General features: G+C 38.1%; 1 pseudogene; it reads right to left on the bottom strand.

Annotated features, from left to right (window-relative positions):
* Positions 1 to 225: 225 nt before the first annotated feature.
* Positions 226 to 798, bottom strand: LOC121382867 (annotated as a pseudogene).
* Between the last annotated feature and the right edge of the window lie 15237 nt (positions 799 to 16035).

Raw genomic sequence — 16035 nt, 5'->3', positions numbered from 1 at the left:
ATTTGGATAGTTCTCTAGTCAGCCACTGCCAGTTTATTTGCAAAAGCATCTTTTGTTAAACTTATAGGCTTGTATTTAAGCTTCAGTGCTGCAACTTTTGTGTTTATAAAAACTCTTCACATTCGGTGCACAAAACACACATACTTAAGAAGGAACATATTGGAATGAGAGGAACAGTCGATAGGATTTGAAGTTTGCATTATATTTCCTAATTGTGCACATGCATCAGTTGTTAGGCTTGAGGTTTTGGGACTCTACATTTGTAATATTTTCCGATATTAACTTTTTTTCTACAGACGCCATTGAATGTGTTGGATTATAAGTGCGTGCACATTTTGTATGACTGCATTGATGTTTTCTACATAATTTATTTGCAGTTGCCATGCCTAAGACGAGCTTTCGTTTGGTCAGCTGCTCCACCAGTGGACAGAAGGCCTGGGTCCCAGCTTCGTAATAACTCTGGGTCCTGTTGTTGTATGAACAGTTGGCTTCCACGGGAATGTGGCCACGCGAATTAGATGTTACTTAGTTAATCACCTTGGCTACTTCGTTGATGAACTCTTGATTTTTCTTCATTGATACATTATTTATGTGGACTGTTTCATTGCTTAATAGTTTTAAATCCTCCTGTACTTGTGTCATGGATGGAGGCTTTATATCCAGTAGTGACAGGATGTATCTGAGGTCACTGGGACCAGCTTTCGTCTTTAATACCGACAGTGCCAATGCCTTATTCAGAGTGGATGGTGGAGGACCTGGTTTGTTTTTAGGTTTGGGCAGTTTGTTCGTTAAGTCCATGGTGATATTCACATTGCAGCTCTGACATCCTAGACAAACACTGACACATAGTCCAACATACTTGATGGAACGTAAAACACAATGGGGACTTTTGCATTCATTCGAGTGTGCCGAGTGAATAGAACAAAACTTGTTTACAAGCAGTGGCAAGTTATTAATGTTAAACTATGACATTTCCAGTAAAATTATTAAGCCTTGGTGCTGACTTACATGAGACTTTCTTTATCTTGGGTCTTAACTTAGATGGCAATGTGTTTCCAGATGTACTGACTGACTGAAAAATCTCAAGTTCGATGCGTTTAACTCTCTGTGTCTCTGTTTTCACAGGCTGAATTTGTCCCTTGTCCTGTCCCTTGTCCCTTGTCTGAGGCTGCTCTGATGTTTTTTCTCCACTTACGATTGCCCTTTTGGAACAATGATGTGCCTTTTTGTTGACGTTTCCTGCTAAATTTTGTGTTTGTAGCATTTGTTGGTTTTTTTGTGTTTTTTTGTGTGTTTTTTATTTTTTTTTTGGGGGGGGGGGGGGGGGAGCTGCAATTGTTCAACTGTTCATGGACAGTACCTGGATACCCATAGCAACTGTAATTAAGAACTTGTCATGTGACAATTCCATTCATTGAATCTTACCTAGGAATGCTATTACCTTTATTTAGACATGAAAAAAGAACACCTATTGTGCAACATTAGCCACAATTAATGTTAGACATATTTTTGTTTATGACATATCTGAATATATAATCTACTGTCACAACAATGTTGTACATGACCTCTTTTTGGGCCATAACTTCATTATCTTTTGTGTTATGTGAGTCATGTGTGGGTCCATTTTACTCAAAATGGTGTAAATTATATGAAAACACCTAAACTGTGTTTGATGAATATGACAGGTATTGTTTAAGGTCTCACTACACGGTTCACTTCCAGGGTCATTCATCACGGTCTACTATAGTTCCTAATTGTAACACATGTTGTGGTGTACATGTTCACTGTTAGTACTTGCAGAAGAATTAAAGGGACTGGTTATTTCAGATACCAGGTCCTCTGGCTGCATTTTGCCCATGAGGTTTTGAAATAGTATGCATTTACTTTTGCACACATGAGTATAAAGAAGACCATGTGCCCGGAGTGATCCGGTTACTCTGCCATGCCTAAAAATACACGGTACTGTCACAGTGGGCCATATAGCAAAAAACTGACACGGAAATGTTGTAAATTTTGGAGCCAAAATAAATAAAGGTATATAAAAAAAAAAACTTTAAAATGGTATATGTCATTAGTGTTAACGAGAACCCATTCTATTAGCAATTTGGATTTTAAGTTGGGCAGTTTAACACAGATTTCAATGGCATATAGCATCTGTGTAGTGAGACCTTAACTGCCATGTTCACCATACAGAGGAGGAATCCTATGAAGGTAGAACTAAACCAAATAACTTCCGGCTGGGTCAAAGTTCGAGGTGCACCCAACTTTTGATAGAGAAGTGAACACCACAAGCCCTGTGATTGGTGATAAATGTGAGTGTGTTGGTTGTAAAAAAATTAAATTCATCTGGGCAAAATATTTATGCAATTTTATTTCATGTAGTACCACTGTGTCAAGAAGCCTTGTGCTTTAAACATGTATGGGGTACCTGTAAAAAAAAGTACTCGAATTGTGTGCGGAATTAGGGTAGTTATAGACGCTACCCGTTATCTCAGAAATGAGCAGCATGACCCCAAATTGTGTTGGGTTTTTTCCGATTAATTTTAAGGTTGAGAGGTGGTAGTATTTATATCCGTGGCGTTTATGTCGATTGATACGCTGCAGGTAGGAGTTTTAGCTACATTTGTTACTATTGTCGTCTTTGGGATTTGATTTCGTAGTATACACCCATGAGGACGATTTCCGTCAAAAAACCCTGAATGATTTAATAGTTTAATTTCTTTAAGCCTCGTCAGTATTCAACAAATGTCAAATAAAGATTAACCGTCAAATGTTAATTTCCCCTTTACGTTTGGCAATATAACTTCTACTGTAACGTTTGGTAGCTACAGATTACAACTTAGGGAGTGATAATTCTATGTAGATTTCAAACAATACCATGCTATTTAATTTCTAAGTTGTTCCATTAGGATTAGGATGTTCTGAGACTTCTGGAAGCTATCAAAGCGTTTTATGGACGCTGTTACAGTGTCTCTAAATACAATGCAATGTGGGTGGTTTAAAAATGATGTAATGATACGTAAAGGATTTCCTGGGGAATCAACCATGGCCTTGACAGCTTTGTGAAGAGGTACGACTGATCAATATAATGATTTTGTCGTTCAGTTTCAGAAAGTTAAAAATGTCTTAGTTCATTTCAGAATACAATGCATAGTGCTGTCTCTACAATCAGTCTTTGATTATGTGGTACCTCTTTTCCAATTTATCCTTCATGGTGAAACAGTAATGATATATTTAAAAGGCCACTCTCGACTTGTTAGCATTTGTAGCTAACGGAACCAATTTATTGGATACAATTATATATTAATTTTAATATTACATATACTTGTTTAAAATAATAATGTATATTCATTGTGTTGTGATCATCATAATGGTTGTAATATGTAATTTTTGTCTTTTATAAAAGCTTTGTTAGAAAACAAATGTGACAAAGTCAGAAAAGTTTGGAATATTCCTTAAACAGTTTAATGAGGGGAGGGGGGCCAGTGAATTTCCCTGGAGACTAGTAACTTTTCAACGCTACTAGTCCCCCGGGCAAGTGAAACTATTTCTTAATGTCTACTCCTGAACTCTACATCCAAGAGATTAATTTCAAACACAGATACAAATATTATACTTCTGGCCCTGCTTACCTGAAACAATTAAGTCTCTTTTTCAGCCTCTGCTGCAGGACTGATGTATACCACTCGTAAATGTATGTGGTAACTTTAACTTGTATAACAAGAATATAGTGTAATGATGTATATTTAAAAGAAATGACAATGTTATAAAATAGACAGTGACTTACTTCTCTGAGTAGCTATTCCACTTGCCAAGAACATTAAGAAGATGGAATGGAATATAAAGTTCAGGATATACGAGTTCGGGTATATGCAAGCTGAAGAAAAATATATATCTTATTAAGTGTTAACTGTACAAGCACGATTTCCCGAGAAACGAGGGAAAAGAGACGTTTGCTTAACTACGCTTAAACTACGGTTATACGATGCCAATCAGATGGTTACCGTGACAGGGTGGGGGGAGAGAGAGAGAGAGAGAGAGAGAGAGAGAGAGAGAGAGAGAGAGAGAGAGAGAGAGGGAGGAAGAGAGAGAGAGAGAGAGAGAGAGGGGGGGAGAGAGAGGGCGGAAGGGAGAGAGAGAGAGAGAGAGAGAGAGAGAGAGAGAGAGAGGGGGGGGGAGGGAGGGAGGGCGACAGAGAGAGAGAGAGAGACAGAGAGAGAGAGAGAGAGAGAGAGAGAGAGAGAGAGAGAGACCTGTTGTTTGTTTTAGTAGAGAAGACAACTATGCAATCAGTTAAAACTTGTCGCCAGGCTGATGTAAATTAGGCCCGTGGGAGCCGGGGGACCGGGGACACGTGCCTCCCCCCCCCCCCCCCCCCCCCGCCCACTTGTGAGCCTTGCCATTGTAATCAAAATCTGATATAGAGTTTGTACCCGATCCGTCAATGCCCCCACCCCCTCCACACAAAGTCGTTCCTACTGGCCTGTAAATATTTATAATTTCTTGTATGTCAAACTGAAGATGGTGCTATCTGTAGCGAATCATTTTAGAAAGATAATTTTGTTTGCGTTTTGATATATATTCACAAATACATTGTTTTTATATATACATAAATAGAAACAAAGCAAAATATAATAATTTTAAAAAGTAATTTTAACAAAGTGGAACTTACCCATAGCGACTTGCATCGCAAGCGAAGGTCATCTATCAACAAATACAACGTGATGGTATTTTTATAGCCACCCAGCTGACAATTGCTGTAAAATATCTCGTTACAGCCAATGCATCACGACTGGTATATCAAAGGCCGTAGTATGTGCTCTCCTGTCTATGGGATGGTGCATATAAAAGATCCCTTGCTGCTAATCGAAAAGAGTATCCCATGAAGTGGTGAAAGCGGGTTTTCTCCCTCATTATCTGTGTGGTCCTTAACCATATGCCAGACGCCATATAACCGTAAATAAAATGTGTTGAGTGCGTCGTTAAATAAAACATGTCTGGTTTTGAACGCTAACCAGGGGCGGGACGTAGCTCAGTGGTAAAGCGTCGGCTTGATGCGCGGTCGGTCTGGCATCGATCCCCGTCGATGGGACCACTGGGCTATTATCGTTCCTGCCAGTGCACCACGACTGATATAACAAAGGTCGTAGTATGTGCTATCCTGTCTGTGGGATGGTGCATATAAAGATCCTTTGCTATTAATGAAAACAAATGTAGCGGGTTTCCTCTCTAAGAACATATGTTTGACATCCAATAGCCGATGATTAAAAAATCAATGTGCTCTAGCGGTGTCGTTAAACAAAAGAAACTTCACTTTGAACGCTAACTATTGTTGAGTTGATGTTGATTTGTGTAGCAGACTTATCAAGTATCCGGTACTATTTTGTATTTCTAGGCTCACGTATCTTTCGCAGTTCAGTATAACTAAAACAAAAACTTTCATCAAACCAATTATTCATAACAATTGTAGTTCTATGTATCTCGATATGCAACCATTATCTTATTAATCATGGGGGTTACACATCAATAGTGTGATGCATAAACGCGACGTACGTTTTGCGTTCAACATATATAATTGATGTCTACGTAATTTGATGAGAGCTTGGAGACAAATCGTGGAGTAAATCAGTAGGTTAATGAGGACCAATGAGTTGCCTTCTCACCATATACCTTGGTCTCAAGGGCAGTATGCTAAATTGTACATTGGTATTAGCTACATATTGGTATTAGCTGGATAGTAAATAATTACTGTCATGTTCACGCCAAATCCTCAAAACAATTAGCACATACGTGTTCTAAATACTCCACGGGACACGCTGTCTTGGGTGTGATATAAAGGTCATGGGGTTAATAATCCAGCTGTTTCTCTTTGTATTGTCTTTGTTTTGTTTGTTTTTGTTTGTATGATTGTTGTTATTGTTGTTATTTTTTGGGGGGAGAGGACGTTTTAGGGGTGGGTGTTGTGGGGTTTTTTTTTTTGTTGCTAGTTTTGAGATTTTATATGTGTCTTTTGTGTGTAGGCGGGTAGTGTGTGCGTGCGTGTGTGTGTGTGTGTGTGCGTGTGCGCGTGTGCGTTTGTGTGTGTGTGTGCGTGTGCGTTTGTGTATGTGTGTTTCTGTGACTGACTCTCTCTCTCTCTCTCTCTCTCTCTCTCTCTCTCTCTCTCTCTCTCTCTCTCTCTCTCTCTCTGTATGTTTTTGTGTGTGTGTGTGTGTCTGTGTGTGTGCGTGTGTGTGCGTGTGTATGTGTGTGTGTGTATGTGTGTGTTTGAAGACACCCCAGCATAATAAAATCTACATTTAGTTAGGACTTCTTTGATGAACTATCCCACAGACAAAACATTACAAACCACGTCCTTTGATATTAGACGTATTTGTTTGTTGGGGGGTTGGGAGGTGGCTGTGCCTTTTTCGTGTGGTGGTGGTAGGTTTTGTTGGTGTTTTTGGTTGGGGGTTTTGTTGGTGTTTTTGGTTGGGGGTTTTGTTGTTCTTGTTTTGGGGTTTTTTTTGCTTTAATTTGTTTGTTTTTAAAAGGTCCACATTTATAACCTTATTTTAAATCTCATATTTTATTTATATATTATCATTTTATCAGTATATGTATCCAAGTCTCTATTTAATAACGATTTCCTTTCCTGTCTTTCGCGGTGCAAAGGGGATGAATGTGTAATAGTTATACCCACACTTTACGAGGTGTCTCGGTGAATATCCCTACAGTTTTGGTCGTAAGGCCTCCGAGACGAAGCCGAGGAGGTTCTCTCGACCAAAACTGTTGGGATATTCACCGCGTAAGTGTGGGTATAACTGACATACCCCACTTAAAGTCGAGTGAATTATTATATTAGTTATATGGCTAATGATATCAATAACTAGAAAGTAGTAAATAATCAATCTACTTAAAATTAGCTCCACTTGTTAATTGCTATTACCTGTGGATCTAACAGCACTCCGTTGGAGCTCATGTTCAGTTGACCTTTCATTCGACCAATCAAAACATCAAAACCTTACTTGCAAAATCATGCCAGTGATATGAAAAGAATTTGAAAAAAATCGGGACTATGCGGAGGGTATACGAAATGATTCGGGTGAATTACGAAGTATGCCGGAAACCAATTTCAATATAAAATGTTATATATAATTCGTTTCAAGACGAAAAAAAAAAACGTGATGGTATAGCTATAAAATCGGTTTATACTAGTATATCCAGAGTTTATTACTGCACTTTTCCCCCCGATTTTTTAATGTTGTAATAGACCAACAAGTTCGCCTATTGCATAAATAGTATCGCCCGATATTTTTAGAATGTGTATGCTCCCGAATAACGCTATAAAAGGCGAAGTGTAATTGGTCGATATTTAAATTGTTATTTATAGATGAAATCTCACATGGACATGGGAGTGCACGCAATGCTGTTAGATCTACTGGTAGACCAGTGGAGCTAATTTTAATCAGATAAACAAATAATAATGAAACGGAAAAAACTTGGACGTCATGAGTCTCACATTTTGTTCTGAAGCAGTGAAACCGTCTATTTCAGTTGTTCGTGTCGCACGCGTCAGTGCAGTTTGAATTAGTGAAACCGTCTATTTCAGTTGTTCGTGTCGCACGCGTCAATGCAGTTTGAGGCAGTGAAACCGTCTATTTCGTTCTATTTCAGTTGTTCGGCAGTGTCGCATTTCAGTTGTTCGTGTCAATGCAATGCAGTTTGAGGCAGTGAAACCGTCTATTTCAGTTGTTCGTGTCGCACGCGTCAATGCAGTTTGAAGCAGTGAAACCGTCTATTTCAGTTGTTCGTGTCGCACGCGTCAATGCAGTTTGAGGCAGTGAAACCGTCTATTTCAGTTGTTCGTGTCGCACGCGTCAATGCAGTTTGAGGCAGTGAAACCGTCTATTTCAGTTGTTCGTGTCGCACGCGTCAATGCAGTTTGAGGCAGTGAAACCGTCTATTTCAGTTGTTTGTGTCGCACGCGTCAGTGCAGTTTGAGGTAGTTTTATCAGTGTGTGTTATGGCTGTACTGGTATGGGAATATATTAAAACTCAGGGTAGTAGTTTATATTTGTCGGGATGGGAATAGTATGGAGAAGTACGTACTAAAATGTTATTTCCGAGAATATTTTTATATTTACATCGTCTAAAAGAAACCTTTTATATGTAGAACTAGAAATATAATTATTATTTTTAATTTGGGGAACTTACTGGATAGGGGGTAGTTGACACCCGTACCACACTATCTACAGGTCCGTACATTGCATGATTTTAACAGACGAACCATTTTGTAACAGCGAATTGTGAAGACGGTCGTGGGTGTGAAAATAAGCCAGCGAGAAAAAAAAACACTTTGAAGGCCCGAATGGAGATTTTGTTTTGTTTAAAGGGACATTCCTGAGTTTTCTGCATTGTAAGATTTCCGACTAATAAAATATTTCTACGAATAAACTTAAATATATTTTCTTGCTTAGAATATCAGTGTCTGTATATTCGATGTGTTTCTGGTCATCTTAATATTTGGAAGAAGCCCAAACTGAATTTTGCCTTCAAATAATTTTGTACGTACGAAATTTTTTATTTTAGGAAATAAAATGAAATATGCCTACGATTAAACTTACATATTAAGTATGAATATCAGTGTGTGTGTATTAAATGTGTTTCTGGTCATCTTAATATTTGTACGAAGCACACACTGGATTTTGTCTTCAAATAATTTCGTACGTACGAAATTTTTTTTATTTTAGGATATAAAATGAAATTTAACCTAGTACATATATTAGAACGATCAGAAACACGTTTAATATACAGCCGCTAATATTTTATGCAGAACAATATATTTGATATGTAATTACAGTCGTTAAAAGGTCTCTGTTAGTCGCTAACATCTTTTAAAATGCAGCAAACTCAGGAATTTCCCTTTAATTAAATGGACTTCATCTTCTGTGCATTTTAATCAAGAACATTTTAAATTCTGACTACAGGAGGAAAACATTTTTTGGAGACAGTTACGCTACTGGAAGGAAGGAAGGAAATGTTTTATTTAACGACACACACGTTTTATTTACGGTTATATGGCGTCAGACATATGGTTAAGGACCACACATATATTGAGAGGAAACCAGCTGACGCCACTTCATGGGCTACTCTTTTCGATTAGCAGCAAGGGATCTTTTATATGCACCATTCCATTAGACAAGATAGTACATACCACGATCTTTGTTACACCAGTTGTGGAGCACTAGCTGCCATTAAAGAAAAATATTAACATTCCTAACCTATATAAATTATTAATACAATATAATTTCGGCGTCAATTTAGATGGGCTGATCTAAAATTAATAATAATTATTGAACAATATTCATTAAGCCCATGGGAGGTTAGGAGAAAAGGCTACAAAATTGACACAAGTATGCAAAAAAAGGGGAGGGGAGTCCGGCCCTACACAAAACCTAAGGCCAAACCGCCTATGCCTATGACCTCAAAGAATGCCCTAACTCCCGGCATCCCATCCCCCACCGTGTCCAATCGCAGTTCAGTCCAATCCTGGCAGCCTAGTGGTTGTTTAAAAAGTTTGTAGAACTTCCTACACCTACATTTTTGCTCCAAATTTATAGTAAGTAATACACCTACACTTTTGGAGGAAAAGTGTAGGTTATCGGTGAATACACCTACACTTTTAACAAAAGAAACCATGACAACGAGAACGGAAGTGGTGTATAATAATAATATAATTGTATGATCATCATATATGATTTTTAACTATTATCCTGTTCAATTATTTAGACCCAAAGTTTTTTGCAAATGTTACGTTTATTTCCTATTCGATATTTGTTTTCTTTGCATTTACATGAAAACAAACCCAAACCCCGACAGGTGTTATATACAAATCATCATATAAAATGCACGAAGTTGACTTAATTCCACTTTTTAAAAATCTCTGTGTCGTTTGAATGCACGTTATTTCTCCTATAAATAAATAAGGTCATTTGCATATCAAAAGCATCATTCTATAGTGCGTTTCAAACTAATGTTCGGTTCTATCGTCCTATCCGCACAAATCGTAGTATGACCTATATTTAAGAAAATATCTGTAAACATGAAGCAGGCGCGGATTCAGGTGGAGAGTTCAAGTGACAAAACCTCAGTTTGAAAAAAAAAATATGTATCAAATATTATAATTATATTGTGGAATACACAATCGCGCGCGCTGAAGAGAGAGAGAGAGAGAGAGAGAGAGAGAGAGAGAGAGAGAGAGAGAGAGAGAGAGAGAGAGAGAGAGACGTCATTTATGTAACGACGCACTCAACATATTTTAATCTATGGTTATATGGTTATAGGGAGAGAGAGAGAAGAATATGGTATGCATGCGATTGGTGGAGGTGTGACCCTCTGCACAACCCCAACCCCACTTAAGGCTTCTTTTGTATATGTAGCGGGACGTAGCTCAGAGATAAAGCGTTCGCTCATGGTAGGTCGACTGATCGATCCCACATGGTGGACCCATTGGGTTGTGTCTAGTTCCAGCCTGTGCACCACAACTGATGTATAAAGGCTGTGGTATGTGCTATCCTGTCTATGGGATGGTGCATATAAAACGTCCCTTATTGCTTATCAAAATTGCTTATCGGAAACAGTGGCCCATGTGGCGGTAGCGAGTTTCTTTCTCACTGTCATAATGCTCCTTAACCGTTTTGTCTGACGCCACATAAACGTACATCAAATGCGTTGAGTGTGTCGTTAAATAAGCATTTCTCTCGTATGTATGTGTAGTCTATATGCATTTCTAGTCGATTAGTTTATAGGTTGTTAGGTTGTTTGATAGTGAATGATATGGAAATAAATAGTTTTTGGTGTTAAAGAGTTCATGCATACATTAAAGTAATACTCCTGATGGGTATGGAGAAATAACTTAATCAGTCGACGAACTCATTTCTTCATCACTATCTTCGTTTAAGGGGGACTATCACAGGGGGTATTTTATTTCTTATAAAACTATTTTGTTTTCTAAAATCTTCTTCGATCTTTATTACATGTTTAACTGCGTCAGAGAAGTGTGTAGGTGTGACAGAGTTCAATGCATGTGCAAGTTCTCTCCGCACCGTAGTCATTTTACCATCATTATGACGAGCTATGTGCCCTTTGACTTGACTCCAGATCAGTTCTATCGGATTGAGTTCAGAATGTCTTGGCGGCAGTCTTAGACACAAGTGCCCATGGCGTTCAGCAATATCATCAGTAACAAATTGCTTTGCACATTTGTTACTTTTCACAAGTTCATAAAGAACTGGCTTTGTCATGTTACTCTCAAAAGGTATATTTTTGTTTCGTAGCCACGACTGAATTTCTTCCTTTTTAGCGTTTAGTGCAGGACATCGTGTAATCTCAGTTAATTTGTTGTGGTAGCTTGCGTTATCCATGACGATAACAGAAGGTTCTGGTAGAGAAGGCATAAGTTGTTCTTCAAACCATTTGATGAAATTGTCATGATTCATCTCACCATGATAGTCTCCGTCTGTTTTTTTTAGTCTCAAAGATCAATTCACAGCCATCTATCAATCCATATTTATCACAGCCAGCATGACAAATAATAAGTTTTTTCCCTTCCCAGTCACCGAACAGAGTTTAGGAACTCGATCAGCAGCGTCTGATTTCGGCAGGTGATTGGCGGTACTTGTGCCCGGGTGGATATCTGTCCAGTGGTGGGGTGTTGTGTGGTTGACATTCACCCAGGTCTCATCTTGATACACTATTAAATACCCCAGTTCTCGTAAACTGGATATTTCATGGAGATAGGACAGTCTCCTGTCTGATATATTGGCGTCCTCAAAAATCACTTTTCCGGTTGTAGACATATGTTGGTATTTAAAATCGAGGTCATGGAGTGTTCTTCGTAAAGTTGATATGTATATGTTGATTCCACATTTCTCCCTTAAAGCCACGTTAATCTTATGTAATGTAGGTAATTCGCCCTCTCTATAAAATCTGTATACTCGTCGTCTAATAACATCTTTATCAAATAAATCGATGAGTTTTCGGTCGCGTTTTTTAACAGTGATTTCTGTGCTTGGATTCGTAGAGCTTAGATTTTTCACAGTTCTTTTTACTGTTGAAACCGAAACTTTAAGTGCAGCGGCAACTCGATCGACAATTCGATAAGAAGCATACCTAGGTCTACCGCGCTGATATTCATCTTCAAAATAATCGAAAACGTTCTAAATACACAATTTTACATCAACTGAAGTGTTTTTCGATTTACCCATATTTTTCCTCAAATAACAATAACAAGAATGTCGACTACTACATTTTCAATGAATTTATATACCCTACCTAACTTGTATTTTACGTGGTTTACACATTGCTACAATAGCACGTGCAGTCATAGATCGAAATAATGATGTTATTGACCAATCAATGCTATCGTATTTTGAACATTCAGGGCTGTGTCTGCGGGATGAAAAAGTGGTTGAACCCATACGAGTCCGAACAATAGCCCTTTGGTTTTTCGCACTAAAAATGTAACACCCCACCCCCAAACCCCAGCCCCTATCACCACTCTAAATACTATATATATATATATATATATACTTATGAGTTCCCAATTTAGAGGCAAATTAAATAACATTTTTATTATTATTTGATGTTGGTGGCCTTTGACATTTTATCCCCCCCCCACCCCTGGTCTTCTGGGTCCGGCCCTGCATTAAATGTATTTATAAATTTGGAAAGCACATTCCTGCGGTGTGTGAGGTGATTTGTGTTTATTACTGTGCTACACCTCAGTTGTGTTAGGTTAGGTATGGCATGCTAATATATAATTGATATAATGAAATAAAAATACATAATACATTAGCTAAATTTATTAAATATAATGCACCTACAAGAAAGGGTTACATGTTCTGTTTGTTTACATCTATGTTTAACGGAAAGATTAGACATTGCTGTTACACACTGCAAAACAATAATAACCTTGATTTAGTGAAACGAGCTATAATGGCCTTCACGTAGCCTCAGATCCCAATGTTTTGATATGCAAATGACCTTAGTTATTTATAGGAGAAATAACGTGCATTCAAACGACACAGAGATTTTTTAAAAGTGGAATTAAGTCAACTTCGTGCATTTTATATGATGATTTGTATATAAAACCTGTCGGGGTTTGGGTTTGTTTTCATGTAAATGCAAAGAAAACAAATATCGAATAGGAAATAAACGTAACATTTGCAAAAAACTTTGGGTCTAAATAATTGAACAGGACAATAGTCTATAAACCCAAAATGTATGTCCAGTGGTGGAGACAGCTTGTATACGATGTGTGCCTCCAGTTTTACTTTGGTGACCGTCAAAATTGTCCAAATCAACTATAAATGTAGAACGATAACTATAAATTTTGATTTGATTTTACTTACTAACTTATCTATCGTTGTTCGCATCTATTAAAGCCATAACATCTGCCACACACTCCCACCTCTCTGTCCTGGCGCCACTTTCGTTCAGGCACTGCAATAGTTAACTAACTATAAGCCAACTAACAACTAACCCACTGTCCTGGACAAAGAACCCAGATACCTGAGGTGTGTGCCGAGGACAGCGAGCTTGAACCTTAATTGGATATAAGCACGAAAATAAGGATGAAATGAATGAATGAATGAACGTAACCTCCCGGACACAATTGCAAACGAGTCTCCCCTGGGTTGTCATGCCACGATCTGAAAAGATCAGGCCCTTTCTAAGGGCCACTATGGGCAACCTAGGGAGACACCGCAGCACACACTAGGTCTCGGTAACGAGCTACTCTCGGCATACTAATTCAAAACATATGTAGCCATGCAGCTTCACCCTTTCTTTTTCAGCGGACCGTTCAAAAACTGCGCCTAATTTCCTTCATCAAATTTGCTCACCCTTTCTTTTCAGCATTAATCCTACAGGACATTCGAAATTCGATAGCACCATATCCACCCTTCGTCTGTTACTGACCTCGGTCGGGCTGCTGGTGATCTCTTGCACCTGTCAGTGCAGGCGGTCCATACCCCCCCCCCCCCCCTCACCCTCATCCCACCCCAACCCTTTCCTGCCCTGTGCCCAGGACAAGTGCGTTACAACAGCTTGTTCTGGATGTGCCCGTTAAACACTGTGTCCCGACCTGGACGCAACCGGCATCGGTGGCGCAGTGGTTTAGCCATCGGACTTCAGGCTGGTAGGTACAGAGTTCGCCAATGTGGTTTCTTGTTCTCTTGATCAATACCCCAATACGCTGCACCTGTGTGTGTGTGTGTGTGTGGGTGTGTGGGTGGGTGTGGGTGTGGTCCTTAACCATATGTCTGACATCATATAACCGTAAATAAAATGTGTTGAGTACGTCGTTAAATAACACATTTTCTTTCTTCCTTCCAGAATAAAATTAACTTATATTTTTTTAAGTAAATTTTATTAAAGGGACATTCCTGAGTTTGCTGCAATTTTTAAGATGTTATTGACTAACAGACTTTTTAACGATTGTAATTACATATCAAATATATTTGTTTGCATAAAATATTAGTGGCTGTATATTAAACGTGTTTCTGATCGTTCTAATATTTGCATTTCGTTAAATTTCATTTTATTTCCTAAAATAAGTTTTTTTCGTACGTACGAAGTTATTTGAAAACACAATCCAGTTTCGGCTTCTTAGAAATATTAAGACGATCAGAAACACATTGAATATACAGACACTGATATTCTGAACAAGAAAATATATTTAATATGTAAGTTTAATCGTAGACATATTTTATTAGGAAACATCTTACAATGCAGTAAACTCAGAAATGTCCCCTTAATTTACCATTTCTGTTTAATTAATAGACTTGTTTTATAGAAGTACTATTTATAAGCAAGCTGCAGTTGAGTTTTCATATATAGTCCTTACTGTTTTAATATAACTGGCTGGGAGGGAGATACCTATCTATGTGTTGGAGACGTACTTATGAACATTATTTTTATTTTCATTAACATTTATAATTCTGGAAACTGGAACACTTCGGCTTTGTTATTTGTGGATGTTTATATTCTCTAGACATATTGATATGGACATACTGGACATATGTTGATATCCTTGGGAGGCGACCACAAAGTATTTATGTTTGTATGCAGGCTATCATATATAACAGTATGTGAATATACTGTAAGGTGATGAATCGGGGCACCCCAACCCTAAAACCGTCTGAAGTCTGGGGCAATAAAAAAACAAATTATATCCAACAAAATTGTTGAATAAAGAGGTCTGAGATGGGTGTTTATAGTTGATTGCGTACGTTTATGCTTACTTTTTGTAAAACAGTAAGAAATACTAACATAATTAAAGCTTAATTTTATTAAGGGTATCTGAGTAAAAGTGGTCACACGACAATCAAGACTATTGTTATTATAGCCATTATCATTATCAGCAGCAACAGAATCATTATCATTGTTATTGTAAGTGGCGGCGTTGTTGTCATCGTTTTGTTGTTGTCATATGTGTTGTTGTCATCTGTTTTGTTGTTGCTGTCATCTGTTTTGTTGTTGCTGTCATCATCATCAGTGGTGGTATCGTTGTCATCTGTTTTGTTGTTGTTGTCATCTGTTTTGTTGTTGTTGTTGTCATCTGTTTTGTTGTTGCTGTCATCATCATCAGTGGTGGTATCGTTGTAATCTGTGTTGTCATCTGTTTTGTTGTTGTTGTCATCTGTTTTGTTGTTGTTGTTGTCATCTGTTTTGTTGTTGCTGTCATCATCATCAGTGGTGGTATCGTTGTAATTTGTGTTGTCATCTGTTTTGTTGTTGCTGTCATCATCATCAGTGGTGGTATCGTTGTCATCTGTTTTGTTGTTGTTGTCATCTGTTTTGTTGTTGCTGTCATCATCATCAGTGGTGGTATCGTTGTCATCTGTTTTGTTGTTGTTGTCATCTGTTTTGTTGTTGTTGTCATCTGTTTTGTTGTTGCTGTCATCATCATCAGTGGTGGTATCGTTGTAATCTGTGTCGTCATCTGTTTTGTTGTTGTTGTCATCATCATCAGTGGTGATATCGTTGTCA

The sequence above is a fragment of the Gigantopelta aegis genome, chromosome 10, assembly GCF_016097555.1.
Source record: "Gigantopelta aegis isolate Gae_Host chromosome 10, Gae_host_genome, whole genome shotgun sequence".
Lineage (NCBI taxonomy): Eukaryota > Metazoa > Mollusca > Gastropoda > Neomphalida > Peltospiridae > Gigantopelta > Gigantopelta aegis.
Note: the sequence above shows the minus strand (reverse complement) of the source record. Positions and strands in the feature narration are given on the sequence as shown.